We start from the raw sequence: 25,444 nt of genomic DNA on the forward strand, positions 1-25,444 counted from the left end.
AGTGTGACATGGACAAGCATTTCAGCTTTTTGGTGGGTATCTGTGATCTTGGAAGGGATGAAAGCAGCATCATTTTTCTCTCTAAGAAAATGCAGTTACATAACTTCGCTCTTCTCATATCCCTTTGATAATTATTCCTCAGTTCTGAGCCCAATACTGGAAGTACAAAGTGCTTCAACGACTATAAATACACTGATAATGGTGAAGACGCCCCTTTGGAAAGGTCACCAAGAAGTCCTGATGCTGTCCCTACATTTTTTAACCAAAGCTTGTATATTTTTCAGGATTCCTTTACTATTTCAGATTTAATGTTGAGTTGGATAAGCAGTAACTAATGGCACAAAACCAAAATTGGAAGGTAAAGAGAGCAGAGATATTTGAGAATTCACGACTTAAGGTTATTACTCTTCTACTCTATGTAGTACATTCATCTTGCTAACCAAAGAAAAGACTTAGAAAGGAGGAATGACTAACACATCACTGACTACTCTGAATATTGTTCCTCAACCTGATGGAGTGGGATTAGACAGACAGGACTGTAGGCACCTCAATAAGACAGCTGAGAAATCCAGTCACCTCAACTGCCAGGAGACATTACAGCAGATCTTTGCTATAAATCAAATGAATGCGAGTCTTCAGATATTTTTATTTTAATAACTTTGCCAGCAGTGTCTTCTTTTGAAATTAATATATCTGCTCTAGTGGTTTTCAGTTTTCCTTGTAAAATAATGACAGCTAATAGGAAAGCACTGTCATGCATTCTGACTAAAGGTAATGTATATGTGACAGCTCTGTGATCATCAGTAAGAAAGTATTTCCAAAAGACAAAAGGAATAATTAAAATGAGCCTGCAGTCCTAGCTTTGGATTTAAATGTTTAAATGTTTTAATTTGAAAGAACAATGGCTCCTTGAAGCTCCTTCACAACCAGTACTGACAGCCTGTCATTTCTTAACCGCTGTTAAATAACAGTTGTGCGAGTCTGAACACCAAACACTAGATTGTCTGATGATCCTTAAAACAGCACCGATGTTTCCAGGAGAGCCTAAGAAACCAACAGAGCTTTACAACCTTTTAAAGTAGTGACTCCAGCAATGAAGCGTCTTTGGAAATTATGCTAACAAGAGAAATGCAGCAAGCCTGTGTGGTGCTTATTTAACTCTTCTCTCGAGCATCATCCCCTGTAGCCTGCGGGGCGATGAGGAGGTTGGGTGGCAGAACATGCCTGCGCACCCACTGCGGCTCCAATGCAGCTACTTACTCTCCTGTAGCACAGCAAGTGAGGCAAAGCCTGACTGAGGTACATCAGCAAGAAGGAAGGGCATCTTCATTACCTGAAATACTGTCTCTAAAAGTCCATGTGCAATTACTTTGTGCTGCCACGCAGCAAAAAGTTCAGTGCACTGCATGTTAGCTTCCTGCCCACCGATGCGGCACATGTGCACAAAGAAACAAAACCCCAAATATATAGATTCTTCCACTGCTGAGGACCTTGATTTTCGATTTTCCATCAGAAAGCCAAGAGACTCTTGCAAGAGACATATGCAGAGACTCTGAGGCAATGTGGGAAGCTCAGGGACACAGTTTTATTCACCAGGTAGCAAGGTGCGCATCAGCTGCAAAATATTTGCAACTGAAGCCAGACAAGTGTTTTTCATTGAAATATAACGCTTCGCTCAAAAGGCAGAAACTGTTACAAATACTTACAAGCTTTAAAAAAATTGATTTTTCCATAGAGATGACTTTTTTTTTTTTTTTTGTGTTCGGGATTCTGCCTAAAAACTGTTTGATTGATCTAGGCTAACAAAATATTTTAACGAAAACAACTTTTCCCCCAAACAGCTCCAGGACAAGGGGCAAAGGAAAAAGGGTCCTTTTCCTAATGAACTACTTCAAACATGACGCAGCATTCCTCTACTGTCTCCTCTTTTACCTCTGAAGAAACAATCCCTCCTCCATTGAAACTAGCAGCTTCAGAGCCACAGAGGCACCAGCATGCTTCAGATGGAGGTCAGCTATCCCTGTCCTTTTTCTCCGCGTTGAGAGAAATTTAACTATTGTTTTAACTTCTATTGTCTGCATTAAGGCAGAAGTCAAAGCTTCAGTCACAAAACAAAAAATTGCTCATGTCCAAAGGGCTTTCCACTACACTAAAAGAAAAAAGTCAACACACATAGGATCAGTACCCACACGCAGGCATATACTGATAGACAACACTACCCCATGAGAAAACACTGAATAAATAACGTGGAAGATAGATAGTTTGATTGCATTTCAGTGACATTAGTGTCACTGGAAGAGTTGTGACTCCAAATGTTTCTGGATCTTGCTTCCCCTTCTCCTCCCCTTGCATCCTTTTATGATAATGCAAAAGAAAAAAAAAGAGCACAGGTTTTTAATATAGCAGATGTTTATTAGAAAAAGGTCAAGCATTCAAATAGAGACTGAATTTCAAGACAGAAAAGCAATGCATCACCCAGCTGTAACGACATAGTGTTCTATTGTTGCTGAACTGTCTTTTAACCACATTGCTAAAAGGGATTTTTTTTTTTTTAGCTTATATGATTCCTAAAAGAAAACACTGCTGTAAATATTTCCTTTAAAGACACTTTTTTTTTGATTTGACAGATTTACTGATGACTAAAATAAATCCATCACAGAGCAGAGTAAGAGGGGAAAATACCAATCAAAGTATTTTCCAGTGATTTGGGATTTTGGTTTCATTTAGCTGTTTTAATTTTTCTAGCATGCCTGAATTATTTATTTCCTTTCCCCTTCAGGGCATGCACATCATGCTTCAAAACGAGTAAGAATTAGAAAAACAATTTTTTGTTTTTGTTTTTATTTTTGTTACTTATTCAACTGAATGGGCTGGTCATGAGACTACTGGAACCAAGGTCCAGCAGCAAAGTGTTCGTCTAACCCATTAAATTCATGATATTTCTACTCTTTTTTTTTTTTTTCTTCTCAGAAGGATGGAACCTTAGGTTCCCTATCCATTCCCTAAAAGCAGTGAGCAAAAACCTACCTTGGAGCTCTGTGGCACAGCCCCTCCTGACACGCAGGAGGGTTAGGAAAAGCTGACGACCATCAGAGCATGCTGCCCTGGTGCAGCACAGAGAAGCTTCTGTTTGAAAAAGACCCTCCAAAATACATAAGGCTTCAGCCCCAACCTCATTAGTAGTACCACATCCACAAAGTGCAACTCCACAGCACACGCCTGCTCCGCCCAGGGTCTCCCATGCTTGCAGGGTCAGGCTCGTCACAACCTTTCCAACAGGAAAGCCCAGCACAGACCAGCTCCAGCACAGCCCCACACCAGTACACTGAGATGCAAGAGCTCCAGGTTCTCGTCCCAGATGCCAGGGATGAGATTTGAACCTACCACCCAGCCACTGGGTGACAATATCAGACTGCAACAGTCAGGCTTCACTTGAAATATCCTTTAAGCCATGCTGCTTTCACACTCATTGGCATGCATTCCTTGCATGTTTATCCTCAATAAAATCTTCAAGCCACAGACAGTATCCGCTTAGTTGTATTTTAATGTAAAACAGCAGCTTTGCTATGGATGCTAGCAGAAGGACAAGTTGGATCTAAAAATATCCTATGGCCAGAGAACCAAATCCAGACCTGCATGGCCTCGGAAATTGTACTGAACAGATCTGTCAGGGGCTGTTAGCCACATGGAAGAGGAGGCATATCTATGAGCAAGAAGAGAAACACCTATATGAGATCCGTTTATCTGTGCGTGCCTTCCAAGCACGGTGAGCAGCACCACCGGGTGCTCAGTATCACGTGTATGACTCCCACGCAGGTTGGCAGTCTTTTCCCTGAGAAGAATTCCTGGTGGAGTCACCACCAGCCTTGGAGAGGATCCTTAAAACCAGTACCAAGGCCAAACCTGCTGATCCTCCACAGTGCTAAAAGGCGGGTTTCAGAGCAGCCCCAGGGGAACAAGGAGGTGACAGGCAGCTGGGAACAGATTCCAGTCCGCAAACCCACAGGCACATACATGGCTTCACCAATCTCTGAGCTTTTAAAATCATCAAGATTAAGTAACAGCAGGCATCTATGCACCCTTCTCCAAAGCACTTATTTTTCTCTTATTTTCCAAGTGGGAGAAAGAGACAATTCCAAGAAGGGGAACAACTCTCCCCCATAAGTTGCAGCAAAGTTTCTTTCAAAAGACTTGGTCTATCGTGATGCAAAGCCTTGGAACAGGCCTTAGGCTTATGCACGGCTGTTACACGAGTATCTGAGGATGCTGTCGTGTTCATAAACAACAAAAGTACCATCAGCTCATTAGCACTCAACAGCAAAATTCCCCACTTCAGTGGGTTAAGATTTCACCCAGAATATTCTTGTAGTAACTGACTTTATTTCTCTGGTTTTCAACATGTATCGATCGGTTCCCAGGCAATATCTGCCCTAGCTCATGGCAGAGGATAACTCACTCCAATAAATATTCGAGATGTTATTGAAATACAGATACTCAGACCTGCAATAAATTTTGCATAGGGGGTGATATAGAGTAATCAGAAGACAGCATCAATGGAAAGCCAAGTTACTCTTACACCAAGTGTGCCACTTTGCAACTTTCCAAGTGTTCAATAAAATATAAAAGTCTTCCAAGGAGTACTCTACATCTAACATTTTCTTTTACTGTAAAATGCTTCTTATTGATTTATAATGTACTTTCAAAGGGAACAAAACAGTCTATAAAACTAAAATTTAGGAGAAAGCATGACTGTCTGTTAAAAAGGAAAGTCCAGACCAATAGTGAGAGGGATACAGATTCTCATTATTTCTGATAGATGGATCATGTTCTCTCATTGTTTACTTCACATAAATATGAAATAAATGCAAAAAAATGCAACTATAAGCTTAAAAAGTAAACAGCACTTTAGATGTAATGCATAATTTAAACAAAGTTTATTATTTAGGATATTGAAGGCTGCTAAAGTGCATTTTTCAAAGTATTAGAGAATAAGAACTGAGCCTTAAATAAGCATGAGGAAACTAAGTTGTTTGCTCTTCAGTTAAAAATGAAGTTCTCTAACAATATACCCCGTTTTGATAAGACTAATCAAGACCTGAGCATATTCAGAACATGTTGTTTTCCTTTTATTGACATTAACTTATATTTCAATAAATTTTTATCTTGATAAAAACACTGCAAGTAAAGTGCAAGGAGTTCCTCATAGCTGGGTATGGGTGGAAAAACGAATCTTTTTGTTCTATGAGTGCAACCATTTTATTTGTACAAAGTCAGCTGGTATAGTTTAGATGTAAAAGGTGCAGCTCCTGGATTTGCTGAGATCCGTGTGCAGACTTGATTGGGAGTGCTTTTAATATTTATATGCTGTATATTACCAGTCCATTTATTCTTGACATATTTATGATGCTATATATCCTGGAAGATGCATGAGATTTTTGCAAAAGCTGTTGTTCAAGTTACCTCTCCTATCCTTCAGGAACTGTACAGTCTCTCCTATGCATGACAATACATGCTTATATGGACCTTTTTAGTCTTAAAACATAACAAGCTGAGAGCACATCAATCCAGCAGCACCACTCCATAGGTCAGATTAAGAAGCTGACATCTGAAACAACATTATCTTGTATTATCTGGAGCAACTGTTTTCCTAAATTTAGTTGGAAAATATCACGAAAATTGGAAGCCTTTAAGTCTATGAGATAAAAGGAAAGCTGAGCCATTTGGATCGTCCAGACAGAAAACAAAAATTAATTGAATGCCCCACGGAAAGTAAGATACCTCTAACTGGGACTCATGCAATTTCTAGGATGCATGACAGTTTTTCCCCCGTCGTGCCACCACATAAGATTCTCAGCTCACATCAACAGGATTTCTCTTCACTGAACTGTGTCCAGTTCTGGGCTCCCAGGTACAAAAAAGACAGGGATCTCCTGGAAAGAGTCCAGCGGAGGGCCGCAAAGATGATATGGGGCCTGGAGCATCTTCCCTGTGAGGAAAGGCTGAGAGACCTGGGTCAGTTCAGCCTGGAGAAAAGACGACAGAGAGGGGATCTCATCAATGTGTATAAATACCTGAGGTGTGGGAGACAGAGGGATTTGGCCAACCTATTTTCAGTGGTTTGTGGGGATAGGACAAGGGGCAATGGCCACAAGATAGAGCACAGGAAGTTCCGCACCAACATGAGAAAGAACTTCTTCACAGTGAGGGTGGCGGAGCACTGGAACAGGCTGCCCAGGGAGGTTGTGGAGTCTCCTTCTCTACAGATATTCAAGGCCCATCTGGATGCCTACCTGGGCAGCCTGCTTTAAGGAACCTGCTTTGGCAGGGGGGTTGGACCCAATGATCTTTCGAGGTCCCTTCCAACCCCTTCAATTCTGTGATTCTGTGAAAGTTGCAATTTTCTAAAGGAGGATGGCCTTAATAGGGACTAAAAAGACACAGAAGACAAGGGAAAAGAAAACCTCTGAAATCCAGGATGTAACGTTGAAATAGATTGGGCCAGTCTCCAAGCAGAGACCAACAGAAATTGTTACTGAAAGCACCTCTGTCCATGCTGTGACCTTAGCAAATTACCTTTGCAACAAAATATTGAGGGAGGACTTTGAATGAATTGCACTCAGTTCTTTCAGATTTTTTTCCATTTAAAGCATACGCTTGTATAGTTAAATACCCTAAATTTCATGTTTCATAACATTTGCAATTAGACTTGGAAACTCGCAGTGCTGTTAGTTGTCCTACATGGCACACATTTTGCCTCAAAAGAGCACTTAAGCTTAAGATTTCCTTTTTCTCTGACAAATTTGAAAGCCTAATAGGATGAAATATTCTTGAAGAAGAAAAACAAATTTGAAGGAGTTTATCTGAAAGATCAAACTGTAAGGACAAGAGCGAAATAAATGTTTGGTTGCAGCATGTGACCTGCTGTATAAATCAAGCTCAGAAAGTATATAAACAAAGAATAGGCAAAAAAGCAAACAGATGTTCTGCAGATTCAACTTAAGAAAATGAAAAGAATAAAAAAAGCAACCTACATGATTAAAAGGAGAGTAGTTATGAATGAGCGGAGAAAGCACCAACTAAAACAGAGGCTGTCCTTGTCAAAAGTCTGACCATGCACAAATGAGGGATAACCCCAACAACTAACTTCAGTTGTTAAACACAGTAACTCCAGTTTCACTAGGTTTATCATAGAGCAAATTAAGTTTTAATTTGACCTAAATACATGCCAAGAGCTTTGACGAAATTTTGTTTTAGGTGTTTTTTTGAGGGCGGCATAAATCAACATAAGCTGCATCACCCCCAAGACAAGCTGAAAATCTGTATCTTCTACCCAAAAGATGTGACAACATTGGTGCTTTGGGTCCAAAAGGGATGCTGTGCTATCGTTTTTCACCCATGCTTTACCTTTGTGCCAGTCACAAGTTTTGCTACTTGTCTAGCACAGTTTGCTATCTACTTTTCTATTTCTAATGACTTCTTTTGCCCATCGGCCAGCTCTCCCGTAGATCTTGATATTCAATTAACTTGCTGTTCACTGAGTAAACTTCCTAGTATCTTTTACAGCCCATTGCATTGTGCTTTAAGGTGGAAGAGAAATAAATGAAGACCCTAACTTGCAGCTATAAATATTTATTTTATGTTCCAAATGAATTTTCTCTATCAGTTCTTCTGTACGTCAGTAGCTTGTTGATATAGGGATGCCATGTTGCAGGTATTATGAGTTTAAGAACACATGGATGTACCATGTGTGCTGGTCCAACAACTGATTCCAACAACAGGTACTACACACAAAACAATGCAAGCAGTAAATTATTTACAGTACATTTTCCCATATAGTGAAACGCTCAGTGGAGGAAGAACTCTATCTGAATAATTAAAGTACTTTTTTCGTCCCCTGCCTGCAAGGCTTGTTCCCAAGTTCTTAGCCTGGGCTCGTTTCTGCTTCATATGGTATGTTCAATTTCCAGTTATTTTTTGAGTGCTAACAGTGGCCCGTAACTTTAAGTACTGCTATTCAGAGTCGGTGCATTTTCCCTGATTAATTACTAGGGAGAGATGATACCTCTGGGAATCAAATACATCGTGTACTTAACTCTAGAATAGACAGTTCTTGTCAATAACGTATCCAAGCAGCTTAAAACTTCAATAGCCTGGTTCTTATATACTGTAAGTGGTGCTGAATATTCAGTTTTATTTCTCTGTTTCCCTGCCAGTAGGAAATAAAGAACACACTTTTAGCTAAATGAGAACTGAAGTGCATTGGAAGAGTGCTATAAATTATATGCAGGCCACCAAATAAAATTCAATTTTCAGGTAATGTGAAGGTGTAATGCGTCTGGAGAAGCTGTTTTGCATATCACACAAGACAGCAGGCAATAAGGAGCAGGGAATGACTAAAACCTGATCTGTCACATGCAACTCTTTGATTGTTCCCCCTACTTTACCTACTCTAATCGCACTGTTGCAGTGTTGATTCAGAACACGGCGGCCCATGAAAAATGTCACCGTTCTGTCGATGTTGCGGATCCGCTGGCAATTTCAGCAAGCACTGGATGCACATAAAGGGTGATAAGGCACTACATCCTGCCATGCTCAGCAGGTTTTCCATTTCCTCCTGCAATTACACATCAAACTGTTTTAGCTTCACAAGCTTCGGCACTATAAATGGCCTCGAGGCAGAAGTCTGCTTCGCACACTGATGAGTCTATCTTCAAAGCAGAGTGCAAACTCAGGTTTTGGGGAGAGATTTTTTTTTTTTAAATACCCTTTTTCCAGAGCTTTTAAGAGTTTACTTAGAGATTATTCCTATCATTATCTCCATGTACTCCAATTAACAAGCAGTTTTATATCAACATTAACTGGAGCTGCCTCTAAGAGGAGATGAAAGCCATGCATACACTAAGAGCAAGCCACCGTCTGCACGAGAAGACTGTTTATAACATTACATCTTTGCACAGTGGGCTTCTTGTTTTGTTTCTTTGCTACAAGGCTACCTGGAATTCCAGACTGATAATGGACAGGAGAGCCTGGTATTCAGATGCTCAAAGCCTCGCCGTACACAATAAAAATGCTGCCAAAATTGTATCTTTCTCCTGTTACTCCGTTTTAAGCAGTCCAGCCATTTTGGTGTAGGTATTTCAAACAGTTTAATTTCTCAGATGTAAGACCCATTCTCCACTTTCTGTGTGGCTGTGCTTCATTTTTAAGCAAGGGGATGCAGCTCCTGACCTACCTGTGAGAAGCTGCACAGAGCCAGCGTATCGGCACACGCAGGGTGCTGCAAACCTGGTAGCAGCTGCAAGGCAGCCACTTTTGTTCTCTTCTCCTCAACAGTTCCTTCTCCTTAGCACATAGGCATGAAGAGATATATAGGTAGTACCAACAAGATTGCTCTAACTGACACTGCCAGAACACTATCCTCTGATTTCATACTTGCTCCCAAAGTGTGCTAACACTTGGAAACTATAAATGTAGCTCTCGCCTTTCTGATAGGCTGGGATCTTTACAACTGGCAAAACGCTTGTAGCATCTTAATTTCCAACATGCAAGCTGAAGGCTGCAACTAATATTAAGACAGAAACAAGGAAATATTAAATACAATTACTGCTCTCCACATTTCAGTATACTGGCATCATGATTTGCTCCAACTCAGGTATGTTTTTCACGATTTACATAAAACCAACAAACCCTAGAGCGAGCCAAACAACTGCAGTGACATTTCTGTACCCAAGCATTACAGAGGCAAGAAGGGTGGGAAGGAGTGATCTCTCTCTCTGGTTAACCTGTAAACAAATCCCACCCAGAAATTACAGCTTTGACCTGCACGCTTGAGCTTTTCACACCACTCATAAGAGGTGAAATAAGGTAAGCAGAAGCCATGGTCCTCACCAACATCTCCACCTCTCCTGATGTCTCCTGATGTACTACGAGTGAAGTTCTGGACTAACAGGGAAAAACCCACCAGTGCCACAGCACCCATGGTCCTCCTTCTCGGCCCATCCCTGACCAGAGTTACACGGCAGGGATCCGAGCTGCCTGAATTGCACCCTTCGCCAAAAGACGTCGACAGCAATATAAAAGACAAGTCTTCAGACGGGTCTGAAATAATAAATGGTTTGTGTCCCCTCCACCCCTCCGAGACAGCATGACAAAAGGACTGTCGGAGGAGAAGAGAAGGAGTGAAGCAGCAGCATTTAGCCACTGAAAATGAACAGGAACAAACAGTTCCTTGCACGGCGTAACTGACAGCTTGTTCCTCTGCCTCCCCAATGACCCTATCCATGAACAACATGGACCTTTTAAAATATGCCTCAGGGTGTGTTAGTATTCATTTCCAACCTTCAAAAAGCTTAGCTGTCATTGCCTAAAATGGGCTTTGGGTTCTTTAAAAACAATCAAAAAAATAAAAAAAATACTACAAAATATTCAGAACTAATGATGTTTAACATGCACCTAATTTTCTGATTAAATCAATTACCAAAGCACATTCATGCATGCCAGCCCTCCCAAGCAGGAGGGCACCGTATCTGTTTTAAAACATGTTTCAACTTCCTAAAAGTAGCAAAGACCTTTCCAGAGGGAACCAGCAGCTTTGGGCAACTCACTGAGGGCAGCCCAGCGAGTACTCGGCCCCAAGACACCCAGTTACACGCTCAGAAAGCTCTGTTCACACACAGCCCCCAAAAGTACCGCTGCTGCTAACCTACCAAGCCCACCAGCAGGTAGCGGAGAGATGCCAGCAAGGAAGGCAGGATGGGGTGGTTGCTACCTTGATAAAACTCAATAAAGCTCTGAGTATTTGCTTGTTGGTAAGTAACATGGGGTCAGCCTTAGTGAGACAAGTCAGAAAGGTGCCCGAGTGGTAATCGAACAGCTGGCATAGCAGGAAATTTAGGTAAACATCGGGAAGATGTCACACATTCATTACTATTTATCTACCTCTGATTGTGATCTATGCCAGGGCAAGTACCTCATCTGCCCTGGATGTCTGTCACTGCTACCTGCGTCTTGGACTCTGCCTTCTCCATCCTGCAACAAGACATTTTTCAACCCTTGTATTTATTGTAAATTCAGACATGCTTGGCTTCATTCTCTGCTCTAACTCAGCCACCTGCTGTTCGTAATAAAATAACTATTCCCCTCTTTCTTGGCATCTTCTCTTAGGTGGCATTGTTACAACACTTGCTGTAATTCTCAAGTGCTGCTCTAGATTGAAGTCACACCACAGATAAGAAAAAACTCTTCAAAATTCCAAAAAAGAAATTACTATTACAGCATATTTAGGTGTTTTTGACAGTACTTTTTTTTTTTTAAACACAGATGCATTTTTTTTTTTTAATCTAGAGATATTGGATGGTTGTTCCATTTGGGGCTATAAAGAAAAGAACAAGGAAAATGGGTGAAACAGTGTAAGAAAACAGGTACAGATGACAGACACCAGTCTGAAATAAAGACCACGCTGCTACTGACAAAAGGAGAAAGTCCAACAAATTTAACACACAGTGGCCATTTCTACCTAAAGTCTGCTTGCAAAGAACAACTCAGGACTCATCACATGAAATGCCGTTTAAAAAAGCCATGAGGAATTTTGCTATTATGGACTCCTCTAACCAATGCTGAAACCCAACCGGACCAAACCAGACCCACACTACCCTGAATTTCTCTCAAACATGAGGTGGGTCCAGCCTTGCAAAGAATATTTCAGCAACAGCTCACAACGTGTACTCTCACAGGTGAGGTTTGCTGAATAAGGAAAAAGATTAAGCCTTGAAAGGCTCCTTGTGAACAGGAGTATAAACAATCCGTGGTCAGAACGTAAGTGGCCTCTACTAAATTTACAATACATCATCTGTGAATAATCCTTTCCCCCCTCACGGTTAAAAATGTGGTTGAGAGGCACATATCTCACCTCCTGTTGTGAGCTGTTTTAGTTGTGGATGCTGGTCAAGTTGGTATCAATCAGCACTAAAAGCAAGAGCATCCTTCCATCCGCAGTTTCTCAGAAAAGCCATATTTCAAAGAGTCTTTAATGGACTATTAAATACTACTGAGGAAAACCTAACCATGATCACTCACTTAACCAAGAAATGATGAGCATTTTGAAGCAAAACGCTCACCACATCCACATCAGTAAGTGATTTTAGTGAGTATTTTGTTCACTTTATTCAAATGTAAGCTTTCAACAATCCATCTGCAGTGTATTTTGCCTGAACAATTACGTCAAACATATGGAAACAAGACTAGGAGAGGGAAGAAAGAGGTAGCCTGCCACACCAAGTGAACAGGACAGAGCAATGGAAATTGCACCTATGTGAAAACATAGGGACTAACTACCACAGGTTCTGCAGACAAAACTGATGTTTCTCCAGTATATTAGAATTATTTGAAATTCAAATATGTTTATAGAATAGTTCCTTCAAAGCATAAATTGCAACAGACAACGTGCAAGCCATTTCAATTATCTTGACACTGTTGAAAAAGGCACCACCGCTGAACGATTTTATCACTATATAAACTCATTATAACTATCAGCACACCACTAGTGGTGTATGAGGAGGGCTTTATAAAATGTGTTGTGTGAAATTCCAAATTTGATACACTTTCTACCTGACAACTATCATGTATTAAGCTCACCTTTTAGATATAGCAAAAAACCAGATGAACATCCAAGTAGCCTTGGACACCTGCACTGTCAACGGATGGAGTTCATAGAAGCTAAACAACAATGTTAGCAACATCTAAGTTCATAGTGCAATTCCTCCAAGTCCATGTGATGCTCAGGTGCAACATCAGCCATTTATGTGAATCCTGACAGGCAGTGAAGACTGCTGTGCAGTGACAGGTGAAAATGGAAAATTAATGCAGGTGGTTTTCCTCTTTGAATGTATGTTTCACAGGAAAGTTGCACAGCACTTAATTCTGCATAAGTGTTGTGCACAGTAACACTAACAAAATTACGAGTACACAAACGTCTTTATGTTTTGCCTACTTGGCAATCTATATTTTCCATACACAGATTTATTTGTAAATGATCCATATGCATAGCATTCCCAGAGTTTGCATAAAGGCATACTTCAATAGCAAACAAAATAAAATAAAATTACTCGGGGTGTGGTGAAGGGCAAAAATAAATAAATAAATAAAAGGAGGGCTGGAAATAAGTCATAAGACAAAGAGCTCACACTGACTCTAACCCTGAAGGAAATAATGGAATTGGCTCCAAAAACAAACAGAACCCTGATACTCAAAAAGCGATTAGGACTTCTATTTAGGATTTATTTCTAATGAAACAAAATAGTTAAAATCTTCAAGTTAAGGCTTTCTGTTTCCGTTCCCAAAACCCTTGGGTATTTTGTAATGCATATGAGAAGTCAAACCAATGACATGGGGAAAGTCTGGATGTCTACAGACTTGGCAATACTGGCTAGCTCCAGCTGCTCAGTTCATGCTTCTCCCCTCCAGGACTAAACCACCTTTGTGTGAAACAACTTCTTCGTACATAAAAACATCCAATCCACCTAAAGGCTATAAATGATGAAACAAGGAATCAAAATCCAGGTTTTGCTGGATGAGTCAGGCTGTAGATCGAATTTGCATCAAGTGAGCAAACAGAACTTCAGCAAACTGAAGCCTGGAGAAACAAAGGTACTTTTAACGTGCACACTTCTTGCTGTTTAATCAAAATTGTTTTCTGTTGTATTTTTGTGTATGCTTGATGCAATTATTGGAAAAGTTTTTAGCTTGTTATGCAGGCTGTCAGAATAGATGATCTACCAGTGCCTTCTGGCTTTAAAATCTATGAACCTTTGGTATATAACTCAGGAGCTGATGGAATATCACCATTACTTTTAAAATGCCTAAGCATACACTTCTCTGGCAACCTGCAAGTTATGACTCTTATTTCATTTACTTAATGCTCTACCTTCCCAACCACGTAAGTGAAACTTTCTACAGGAAAGGCATGTCAGGGTATGCTCTCTTGTACTTCCCTGTAATTAAATTCTAATTGCAGTGTATTACCTGCACTGAAGAGAACATTTCAAATGGGAACATTTAAAAAGCTAAACAGTCTTGCTGAGAATAATCCACCTGAAATGTCACTGGACCCTGCCTCTGTCCATCTCAGCCCAGTTGCGGCGAGGAAATTTGCCATGACTGACGGGATGCCCCCTGCAGTCGAGCAGCCCTCTGATCCCCGTCTCACAGCCACGGTGAAGAGAAAAGGCTGCAGCACACCACATGCTTCACGTGGAACACCAACGTGCTTCCCTTCCACCCAGCTCCTGCACTGACGCACAGAGACGTTGGGACTGGCAGTTAAAAAAAATGATGTACAGAAGAAATACAAGCTTGTTTTAAAGATGGTCTGAAGCATCAATCTATGGAAGAGCGAGCTGGTTTATAACGCAGGGTGCAGTTCCCTTCTCAGCTAGTAACACCACTAAACTTGGAAATTCACAAGTTAAAATACATTTCTATCACGCTGAAAAACATATGCGAAGCCACATATTTAAACTACTTCCTTTCTTATTTCCTCTGTAAAAGCCAGCTTACTGCTGCACTTATAATATTTCATGAGCTTATTAATATTGCAGCTGCACAACAATAATTACTATAACCAGAGCCCAAACTGAAGTTACGTATAAGAGGGTCGGTTTGTCAAAATACCAACAAACATTTGTAACAGCAGAATTAGAGATGTCCTGAATACTTTCCTGCTGGTAGCGAGTCTCCGCCTTATTAACTATTGACTTTGTTGCAGAATTGTCCAGTAAAATTGTGTATTTAGACCTAATCCGCAGCAACTGGAGCTATGCACAAACAGAAGAATTTTGTGAGTATAGCATTAGAAGTCGAGGAAATATTTCTATAATCAGAATTATACTTTTCTCTTGAAGCTAAGCCACTTTCTGTGATCAGCATGTTGTGTGGTGCTAACCATGTTTCTGTACTACACAAAACCAAAATATACTGCTTCTACATATTTTATTTTAATGGTAATATACTGTAACGATTAACCTGTGGAAATATTTAAGTCCAAGTCTGAGATTCGTTTCAAACACATCCAATGGCCAAACAGAAGTTTGAGAGAAGATTCCAGCTTACCCTTAGGACTTCCAAATAATAAATACACCGTTATCATCTTTCCCATATTTGTCCCATATACATGTTCCATGAAGAGCTGCAGTCAATGGCAGAAGCAGCATGAAGCTACTGCAAAATACCTCTAACAGCACTGCCATGTCCCTACCTAAGTCAACCAGACTACAGAGCTTTTCTTCCTCACTTAGAGGACCATATAGTCTTTCTTCCACTTGGAGTTTACCAATTGGTAAATAACTTAATTTTATCATTATTATATTTTGCATGGGACAGTTCCCAAACTGACTTTTCCCCTTCTATATTTTCAGTTTTAGGAGATGATCTTCCAGGTGGAATGACTGCAGTCAAAAGACGTTACAAAGTAGCCTGGAAAAAATCTTCCCTGGGTGAACCACCCCCCCCCCCCCCCCCCCCCCCCCAAAAAAAAAGGGAAAGGATGGAGAGGAACAAAAGGTGGAAAGAAGCTGTCTTTACAGTGGCATGAGAAGAAAAGATCTGCCATAGGCATGGGCACAAACCAGGGACAAATATGAGATCCTCCCTTACCAATATGAATGTCCACACAACAGCATCAGTTTTAATGCAAAGGCCCAGACCAAGTGTGGTAAATTCAACACTTCACACTACCGGTCGTTCCCCGTAAAAGAATCTCCTTCTTAAATAGATGATCCAGATTGTAGGAAAAGCTACACAAATTTTCAATAGATCATTTTCTTTTCATCATAAAAGCGAGCACCAGCAGCTCTCCCATGGAATTCACTGTGAAATAAAATTTGCAACCTGGCACCAGAGTCTGATGAGCATATACAATCCTTCCTGAAAGGCCCAGGAGGAATCTATTGTTTTGAGGCTTAATTTTCAATTTGCATCTTTAAAAAGGTATGATTTCATCCAAATTCACTGGTCTACTCATTTATATTTATCTGTGAGAGACCACATTTTAGTTCCTTTGAAAAGAAACATGAAAAAAAAATTATGTTCAAAATTATTCCAAGAACACTTCTCATATTTCTTGTTTTATTGCAATCTGCTTGGACAGAGATGTGACTAATTTGTTTTGGAGGGCCTGATTCTGCAGGCTCTTGATAGTCAGTAATCCCTCTGTATCCTGTATGTAAAGCAGCAAAGAGAAGAGGAGGTCAAGTGGCATAAATCAGCAGTTTCATTGCAGTCAATAGCTTTAGGCTGATTTACACCAACAGAGGATAAAGTCCTATATGTCAGAATGAAAAACACTGAGATATTTTGCCCCATACTAAACAAGCCTCTCCTTAATGACGAGCTGAAAACTAACTGCAACTGGAATCAATTAAAATTCATTGCAAAGCACTTAGTACCTCGCTTCAAACCAAACAAAATGTTGTGCCTTGCAGCTTACAATATCTTGGGAATGTTCAAGCCAGCTCCCTTCAGACAAGGCTCTTGACTGTGTTTCTATAATGAACAACTTAAGAACTGTAAATGCACTGTTAGCTAGTGGTAAAACCTTCAGGATACACAATGATTTTGAAAGAGAGCAATTAAACGGCTAGTTATTTTGAACCCATGTCCCCATTTAAACTATTTTCCTTGTAGTCCATCTGCCAGAGAGCCTTTAAGGCAGACGAGAAGATGCAATACCAATCACAGAAAGCTTCTATTACACTAACATTTTCAAAAGACCTGCACTGTTGACTATCATGAGTCTCATTAAGAAAACGCAAGTTGCTCCACTATCCTTAAATATATTAGTTTCATGGGCATTGTGTACATAAATGAAACCAAGCACTTACAACAAATGCAACGAAGAACAGCATCATGTTATCCCACCCCTGCTGTTCTCTTCACATATCTTGAAATAAATTCAGGGTCTTGCTAATGGAAGCCCAGTCCCATCATGGAAATTTGATACTTTTTTCCCACTTAAACTATTGGATTTAAAGAAAACACAGTATGAATGGTAGGGGGAGCCTTCACATTTCTCTCGGGGAATAAAGTTTCCCTCTAACTCCAGACTACCAGATGGCAAAGCTAATTCCTTGAAGATGATGAATTTCAGGGTTGATATTTTTATTACACAAGTTTAATAAATTAAATAAAGAATGCTAAGATATTTGCACAACTCAAAGCAGATCCTCAGCACACAAAATCGTATGAGTGTATGAATTTAATCTACTGTACATGTATGAATTTATTCTACTGTACATGAAGAAAGAGGAGATGCTACTAAGGAAAATTCATTAACCTCAAAAACATCCATTTTATTTAGCATAACAATAACTTTAGGCTGTATCAGCTATTTGCATCAAAGCTCAAAATACTCTAGCAGAGCTCTGGAACGAAATACCTGTTGGAAGCATTGGGAATTTGATAACTTTGGTCTAGGCAGGATTACAACATATGGATTTAATGTTCTTAGAAAGATTCATGAATGTGATTTTAGACTGATTTTCATTTGGAAACATTCCCACCTCACCTTTCATTTCCTCTGCAACGCTTTCCAATACATTCATTGGCAATTCCTCTCCAAAGGCAAAGAAAATCAAAAGGTCAGAGCCGTACTTTGTACAAATCATAACGTGCATGACTAAAAATTTACTGCTAACCTTGAGACTCCAATAATTGATTCCCTTACCTCACTTTGAAAGCAGTAAAAACAAACAACCAAAAGAAAACCATGGAGAATTCACTTAGTGGTTATGAGAATCGCTCTTACCAGTGACAGCACAAGCACTGCAACATCTATTTTTTTTCTTGTAAATCATGGAAATGAGATTACCTGAGAAGTTTTCCCTTAAAACAAATATACAGAAACCTTTGCGAAGCGCAACACGAAAAGCTGGGAAACGTGAAGTGACTACACCTCTGAAGTCCTTGAAACCAAGGAGCAAATAAAGAACTCTAAAACACAACTGAGAGCTCCTTCAGCCAATCTCACAAACACCTGGAGACTGACTCATGAGATTTTTTATTTTCTTCTCCTTTCATTTTGAGGTTGGCACAACACTAATCTAGTATGTTATGATTTGGCCAAATTAATCCTTTGGATTTGAAGATACTGAAGAGAACAAAACAGATAAATACTATTTTTTTCATATATTCCACTGACTTTTTCAGTCAATGTTATCTTTGTGAGACATTCCATACTGCGACCTTCAAGTACATCTCTAATGTAATAGCATTAAGTAAGTGAGAATTGAACTAACGGAGCTGAAGTGTTCAGCAAAACCTATCACTGAGGCTGCTCCATCTGCTTTTACTTATTTAGGAAACAGCAGGTTTCACATATTTGAGATGAAACAAATGAGAAAACATTACAGCAACATAACTTCCTTCAACTGAAAATATCCACTTAACAGATTTTAAAACAGATTTCTAATACATGTAGGAAGGGTTCCCTGATTTTTTTTTTTTTTAATTGGCTCAGTAAAGTACAAAGATGTTTTATTTCTCACAGGTTTACTTCTGTAACACTTATTTGTTTAACAGTTTTGCAGTGGAATTGGTGCTGCCAGCTCATGCTGCTTCTTCCTACATAACGTTGCTAGAATCCATCCTTTCAAAAAAAATGCCTTGATGGTGTAAAACATTTATACAGATGCTAAATCCTATCCGTAAGCAATGCCACTGAGCAATTCCTCAAACCCATACTCTTACCTGCCTACGGCAGCCCTCTGATCCCTTGCTTCTCATCTATCTACATGCTGCTTGCCCACATTTCTGACTATGTGAGCTTCACTTTTATCAAATTTTGGATTTTCCAACCTCACACTCCATGTGCTGCTGATCTCCATCGTGCCTACAGGATTGTCTTCACCTCCCACCTCTCTCCCACTCGTCTCCTGCACGTGGCAGATTTGGCACATACCGGTCCCCCCAAAGCCTTCTGCAAGCCACCAGCCCCAAAGCAGTCAGCTTTTTGGGGAAAACCATTCTGGATTCTGGGTGCTCTGTAAGCTTATTTCTGCCCTCCCTCCAAATCTCTCACAAGTGTTCCTTCTTTCAATCAGTTTTCCAAACACAACAACTTCAGTACTGCTCCACTTGGTCTCTGCCAGTGTTGCTTAATTAGCCAAACCCCTCAATCTATTTGAGGCTTCAAAGGCTTCTCTCCAACAGGACAATTTTACAAAAAACAAGACATTGTCAGTCCTGTGCTTCCTTAAGGTAATCATTCTCCTAGTACCACTTGTCTCCTCAAATTCTCACCTCCCAAGATTCTTTCAAGCATCCTCCTTCCATTCTTGTTGCCAGTTCAAGCTATGCAAAGTATCTGATTACTACATATTTTCATTATTATTTATTTTTAAGCAAAAAAAAAAATAATAAGAAAACACTGACATTCCTGCCAGTAGAGGACAAAATACATTTTAAAGTTAATTATGGTAGCACTCAAAGCTCTAGTACAGGATCTGACTGTGCTAGGTGCTGCACAAACTGTGAAAAAGAGCCCAAAGAGCTGCTTGTCAGTGCAGAACTACACATGCACTCAAGATCTTTGCTGAATTGGGTCTTTTCACTTCAACTCAGCATAAACCAAATACCTAAGTTGTCCCGCTCAAAGATATTTCATGCATCTGTGATATATTGCACACTGTGGACTTTCTGAAGGATTGCAATCTCTGACTACACCTGCAGTTTTCTCTTAAATGTACTATATGTATTTTTAAAGTACTAGAGATATAATAAATTCACAGTGAAACTAAAAAACTGGAGGAAAAACATAAAGCAGCAAATTCTTCTTGAAGCCATCCACACCTGACAGCATTACCATTTCCCTGTGCAATCATCATCAAGAATCATCATGTAGCTTTTTTGCAACCATCATAATTACAATTAAGTTTCAAAGAATTACCTCCAAGCCAGGTGCTACCTACAGTTTTAATGTCACTGGTCATTTCTGAAATGCTAAGAAGCATAACATTTCTCTGATGTTCAATGTGACAGCAACCCACCATTGTGACAGTGTGCTAACCGTGAAAATAAAATAAATTAGCTCAATCTTCAGAAGATGGCATTGTTAAGGATTTTCTGCGATTGCAGTGTTATTGCTTATATTGGGGGGGGAGGGGGGGGCGGGGGGGAGGGGGGGGGGGGGGGGGGGCGGGGGGGAGAAGAAGGAAACCTCAGCTCTGAAAGCACACTGGAACTCTCTTGTTCTTAACTTTTACATAGAAAAGAATCAGAATAATTGAATCAGATGGAAGTAAAGCCAAAAACATTTCTCATTTTCAGTCTGCCAATCTAAAACAGCCTGGTATTTGTCACAACTCCATAAGCGTTATGGTCAATAATAAGTGAAATTACTATATCCCTACCATTTAAGTTTACTATGTCTGCCAGTCATTTAAATATTTCAATAAAACAATTAAATGCATGAAGATCTTTACAGTATGTAGACTTCAGAAAGTGTGACTTCCAGATTTTACATACTTAAAGAGCAAACCATGAGCTGAAATCATGCAATTATTACTTAAATGAAGAGAAGCACAGTACTCTGGGAGGTAAATAATCCCAAAAGTTTATCTATATACTTAAATATAAAAATACTTTTCCTGGTAAGATAAGTTGTTTAGTACATTAATGAGAGTGAATTAAATCATGTTTGTCCATGTTATCATACTTGCAGCAAAAAACATTGCAGGAAAACAAAATTAGAGCCTGAAAAACTGAAGTGATAGACACTTGAACTTGTAGTCTCGCATCAAGTTTAAACCAGTCTTTCTGCTTCAAATACCGGGGCTCTGTCTATCTGAACCTAAAAATGCCATGAGTGTAACCATAGTTCCTTAATGCTACAGTTGACATGAACTAGATTAATTAAAAAAGCAAGCAGAAATAATTTGCTCGTTGAATGCAAAACAAATTGAAAAGTTGAATATTTAACCCATAAGTGGAACGTTCTTTCAGAACTAATCTTACATGAGGAGTTATTTCTGAAAATAACAACAAAAAATATTTTTTACAGTTTCATTTTACTTTAAGTTGAAGAATAACAGGCATAGAACACTTCTCCCAATAGGGTTCACATCTTGGTTTATGATCAAGCTCAAACACCTCAATATTTTGCAATGAGTGTGCAGTTGAGTCATAACTGTAATTAAACACTTGGTTTAAATTCAGCAGTGAAATTTTAATGTGGTAGAATCAATCTTTCGACCATTCCTATCAAGTTATCTGTTTGTAATATGAACTCATAACAAAGACAAAAACCACACAACTCTTTCCCCTTGGAAAGCTTCAGTTCTCTAAACTCTTAGCAAATTAAGACAATCAAAACCAAACAAAGCAGTACAAGACTAATGAGGGAGGCACCGCCTTGGCAGGACCACGACCACCAGCCTACAGAAACTCCACCATGCTTCATGGGTAAATTCTTCCTAAAAAATTTTTGAGGAAGAAACGCTGCCACTAGGTAAAACTAAATCGCATACAAGAAGTGACCAAATAAGACTGACCTTGATTCTGTGAAAGCATACTCAGATACATAAAATGCCAATTATTGACAGCACATCCAGGGGCTATGAGATAACACAGAGTAGTGATCAACTTCTTACCGATGTCAACAGGAGCACCAGCATTCCTCTAGCACCAGCTGTCCCACAGCACCGCGCTGCCACTAGGGGATGGCAGCCTAAGAGAGGGAACTGCCTGGACATACCAGTGGGAAGTTGGATGAGTCTCTAAATATGCCTGGGCTGTGGATAAAGCTTCAGCAATAACAGCAGATGTCTGCAGAATGCTTCATTTTCAACAAATTATCATCTACTTGCACGTCTCCCAGATTTTCCGTGAGCTATTTAAGGTCTTTGAGGTGCACGGGAGTTCAGAAATCAAATGGTCAAGCATCAGCTTTTATTAGCTGGCCGTCGAAGAGCTACATCTCTCATCTTCCCTGCATACATAAAGGCAATACAACATCATCCAATTTTGTTTTGTCATTTTTCCGCATAACTTAGTAAGTCAAACATATATTTATCTCCCTCTTGAAATATCTTGCTAAAGGCTAAAGCTCATGTTTATTTGTACAGACAGGAGATACATCTCCCTACAACTGACAAACAATTTTGAGACTCAGAAAATGCATTAGTAAAAAGAAAAGGGCAATTGGTTGATAAATTAAATATTCTGCATAACTCCTTTAATTGCTAAAAACATTTTGCTTGGAGAACAAAGCATTAAATGGATATAGAGACAAAAGATGAACTGTACACTATTTTTTCTGTCCTGCACAATGGCAAAGTTCACAATTCTAAAGAAAATTTTGATCACAGTTTTGGCAAAGAGGCCTGTAAATCAAATTCCGTGTGACTTCTTAGATGGTATGGATCATTACACTGAGTGAAAAGAGACTAAGTTAAATCAGCAGTCCTCATTACATGCTAAACAAGGTTCTCATCAAATTTACTTTAAAAATCACAATGTTTGCAAAACAGCACATGGATGAAGGTCCAGCCCAGTCTGTTGCACAGTGACTTAGAAAGATTTAAAGAGAAACACAGGAAAGCAGAATCTTCCTCCCCACCCTCTCTTACATCCACTGTCCCATCCATCACAGCCATCAATGGCCACATACCAACAAAACCATCTGAGAAGCAGCTTCACCACCCTACAGGCACAAAACTAGGAAACAACAGGAAGAGTGACCAGAAATGACCTTTCAACCTCAGAAACCGGCAAAATATTTTAGAGGACTTTTGCAGTAGTTTTGTCAGAGAGTGAGCCACAAAATCCATCTAAACCATGAAAAAACAGCCCCACAGGTTTGGTCAGTGTCTGCTAACCTGCGCTTACAGCTCTGCATACAAATCCCACGCTCACGGACCCAAATACCTACCTCGGAACTGCCTGAGAAACGGCAGAGAAGTTAACACGCGTGCACTGAAGGTCTCACCATGTCAGGTGCCAGAACGTGGCTCCACACACAACAAAATCAGACGTGTAGCCTTCCTCTGCCACCCCTGAGAAGCCCAGCACCCAAGTTTGACTGCACCACTATGAACATAACACAAGGGATCAGCCTCTCAAAACCGCACTGCCATTTACAACTGCCCTGGACTCTTTCCTGTCAAACTTGGGCATACATGGCTGAACAGCCATGCTGAGAAATATCAGCAAAACTAGAATCAAACCTAGCATTTGATTTAGAGATGAGGTATCTCAGGGAGATTTGCATTCAAACGTATAAAACAATTTTTACTTCCAGCAAAGATCTCCGGTTCAGTGAAACAAAAACAAGGCATGTACAAAGCATTATTGCAAATACACAGAAGAAAACCTCTAGTGGAAACATGTCATGGTATTTCCAAAGCTTTTTTTTCCCCACATGATTTTACAGTTCTTACTTCCCCACTGAAATATGGTCACTGAAGTCTATCGGCCCAAGACAGTCACGTATTGAGAAGAATCCTCATCGATTAAAGCAATATTGAAGACATGCACCAGCTCTGACCCACAGGCTTGGCTCTGCACCTCTAACAACAACTGTTCATTCTTCCTATTAGGAAGAATCTCTGAAAGCGTGGAAAACTACCTAACACATCACATTTCTCTGAACTGTGAACTGTATAATGCATTTTTCGTTCCAGACCTTATCTGATGCAACCAGGTTGCTCAAAGATACGCGTGTTAGTAGAAAGATCAGTAATAGCTTAGATTTCATAATGAAGCCTGGAGTAAACAGACTTTCACAAATCTAATAGCAGCAGCTGCCACTGATGCTAATGAAAAAAATAATAAACTTTACTTGATTTGGTAACAAAAAAAGGGAAAATATAGGCAAAGAAAGGCCAACAGTCCAAAGACAACTATTTTTATAAGACAAGTGATAGTTTAATTTACTGGCCATGGTAAGTTTTGTAGTGAAACAAACTGCAATCTAATTACTTGCTGCAAAACAAGAGCTTGATTTGATTTTAGGAGAGGTTCTCTCTAATTCCCTGTTATTGTTTTGTCACTGTAAACTTAGATTTTGCTACAGGGCCAGTGAGTTTAATTTTCAAATCAATCCTTGATTTACACACGCACCCTGACTGGTATGCATGTGTAATGTGTAAACAGTACGTCCCCAGGCATGGCTGTTATACAAACAAACATAATTGGAAAAATATCTATCTACCTCAATTCTACGCACATGGATCTTGGGGTTTAAAAGTAATAATTAAAGAAAGCTCTCAACCACCTGCATAAGGAGAAATTAGTACTGAAAACTCAAGAAAATACAAAGCAGCTGGCACAGAAAGTGTTTGCCAGTAAATAAGCAAGTCTTAGATGCAAGCTAAGTTTCTAGAATACCTATAAAAGCAGGTATCCAAAGGTACATTGCTGTTAGCAGAAATCTTTCTGTATCTTATACAAAATGTTTCTTCTTTGCAATCTCTTGGAAGTGATGTTAAATCATTTAGAAATGATACGGTTTGACTCGTCTGATATTTATTCGAAAGTCATCAAAGAGGAACACATCAATTTTACCATATGATGATGCTCTTACAAGACTTTTTGAGAATAGCTTACAAAAATCACATGCAACATCAACTATGCTATTGCAAACTACTTTACACACTTTACATCACACTTTCAGTCTGAGAATCCGAAACAATGCAGTTTGAAACTTCTTGGAGGAAAACTGTAAAGGCAGCAGCAAAAAGTCTTTGGGCACTTCTGAGAAACTATTTCAGAAGTGCCCAAATAAAAGCCACGCTGACATCTCTGCCTGTAAAGAGATCTCCTGCCTGATGCGTAGCTCAGCCAGTTGGTATGCATCAGGTGAGCGTGGCAGGGGAAGCACTGTACCTTGCTCGCTAACATTGCAGGCTTGGTATCTGACACAACGGATTGCAGCTACAGCAAATGAAGGGAGCTCTGTGAATGGGAACTGCAGCAGAGATCTTGGAACTGGTTTTCTTCGATATAGCAATGGCATAGGACAAACAGAGCATTTTTAAATGGTAGTGAAAAAGGCCATACATACATCATCACCTTCAGCTTATCAAAGGGCTCAAAACATGATTTATCTAACCATTTACATAGTTTCAAATAATGTTCCACATGAATTTTTAATCATTGATGACAACCTCCACGAGACACAGAACTTCTGCCTCCAACACCAAATGTCAGTCATCAGTTCAGCATCTGCCATGCTTACTGAGATACACAGTTACAAACCAGAGGAGCCATGAATTGGAGATGCGAATTCCTCTCTGGGTTTAAAGTACCTTGTTATTTCTAGGACTCCTCTCATCCCCAAACTCCAGCAATGATAAGGCATAAAAGCAAGAACAGCTATAGACGCGTAAAGCCCAAAGTGAGCAGGTACACAATAGCAAAGGAATCAAAAAGCACATAAGCTCACAAGCAAGATGCA

The 25,444-nt window shown here is 39.8% G+C and overlaps 1 protein-coding gene across 3 annotated transcripts in view; it reads right to left on the minus strand.

Annotated features, from left to right (window-relative positions):
• The window catches only part of CDH4 (cadherin 4), a 525,850-nt gene that overhangs the window by 355,737 nt on the left and 144,669 nt on the right, over window positions 1–25,444 (minus strand). The window lies entirely within an intron of this gene.

Source organism: Anser cygnoides, chromosome 16, assembly GCF_040182565.1.
Source record: "Anser cygnoides isolate HZ-2024a breed goose chromosome 16, Taihu_goose_T2T_genome, whole genome shotgun sequence".
Taxonomy (NCBI): domain Eukaryota; kingdom Metazoa; phylum Chordata; class Aves; order Anseriformes; family Anatidae; genus Anser; species Anser cygnoides.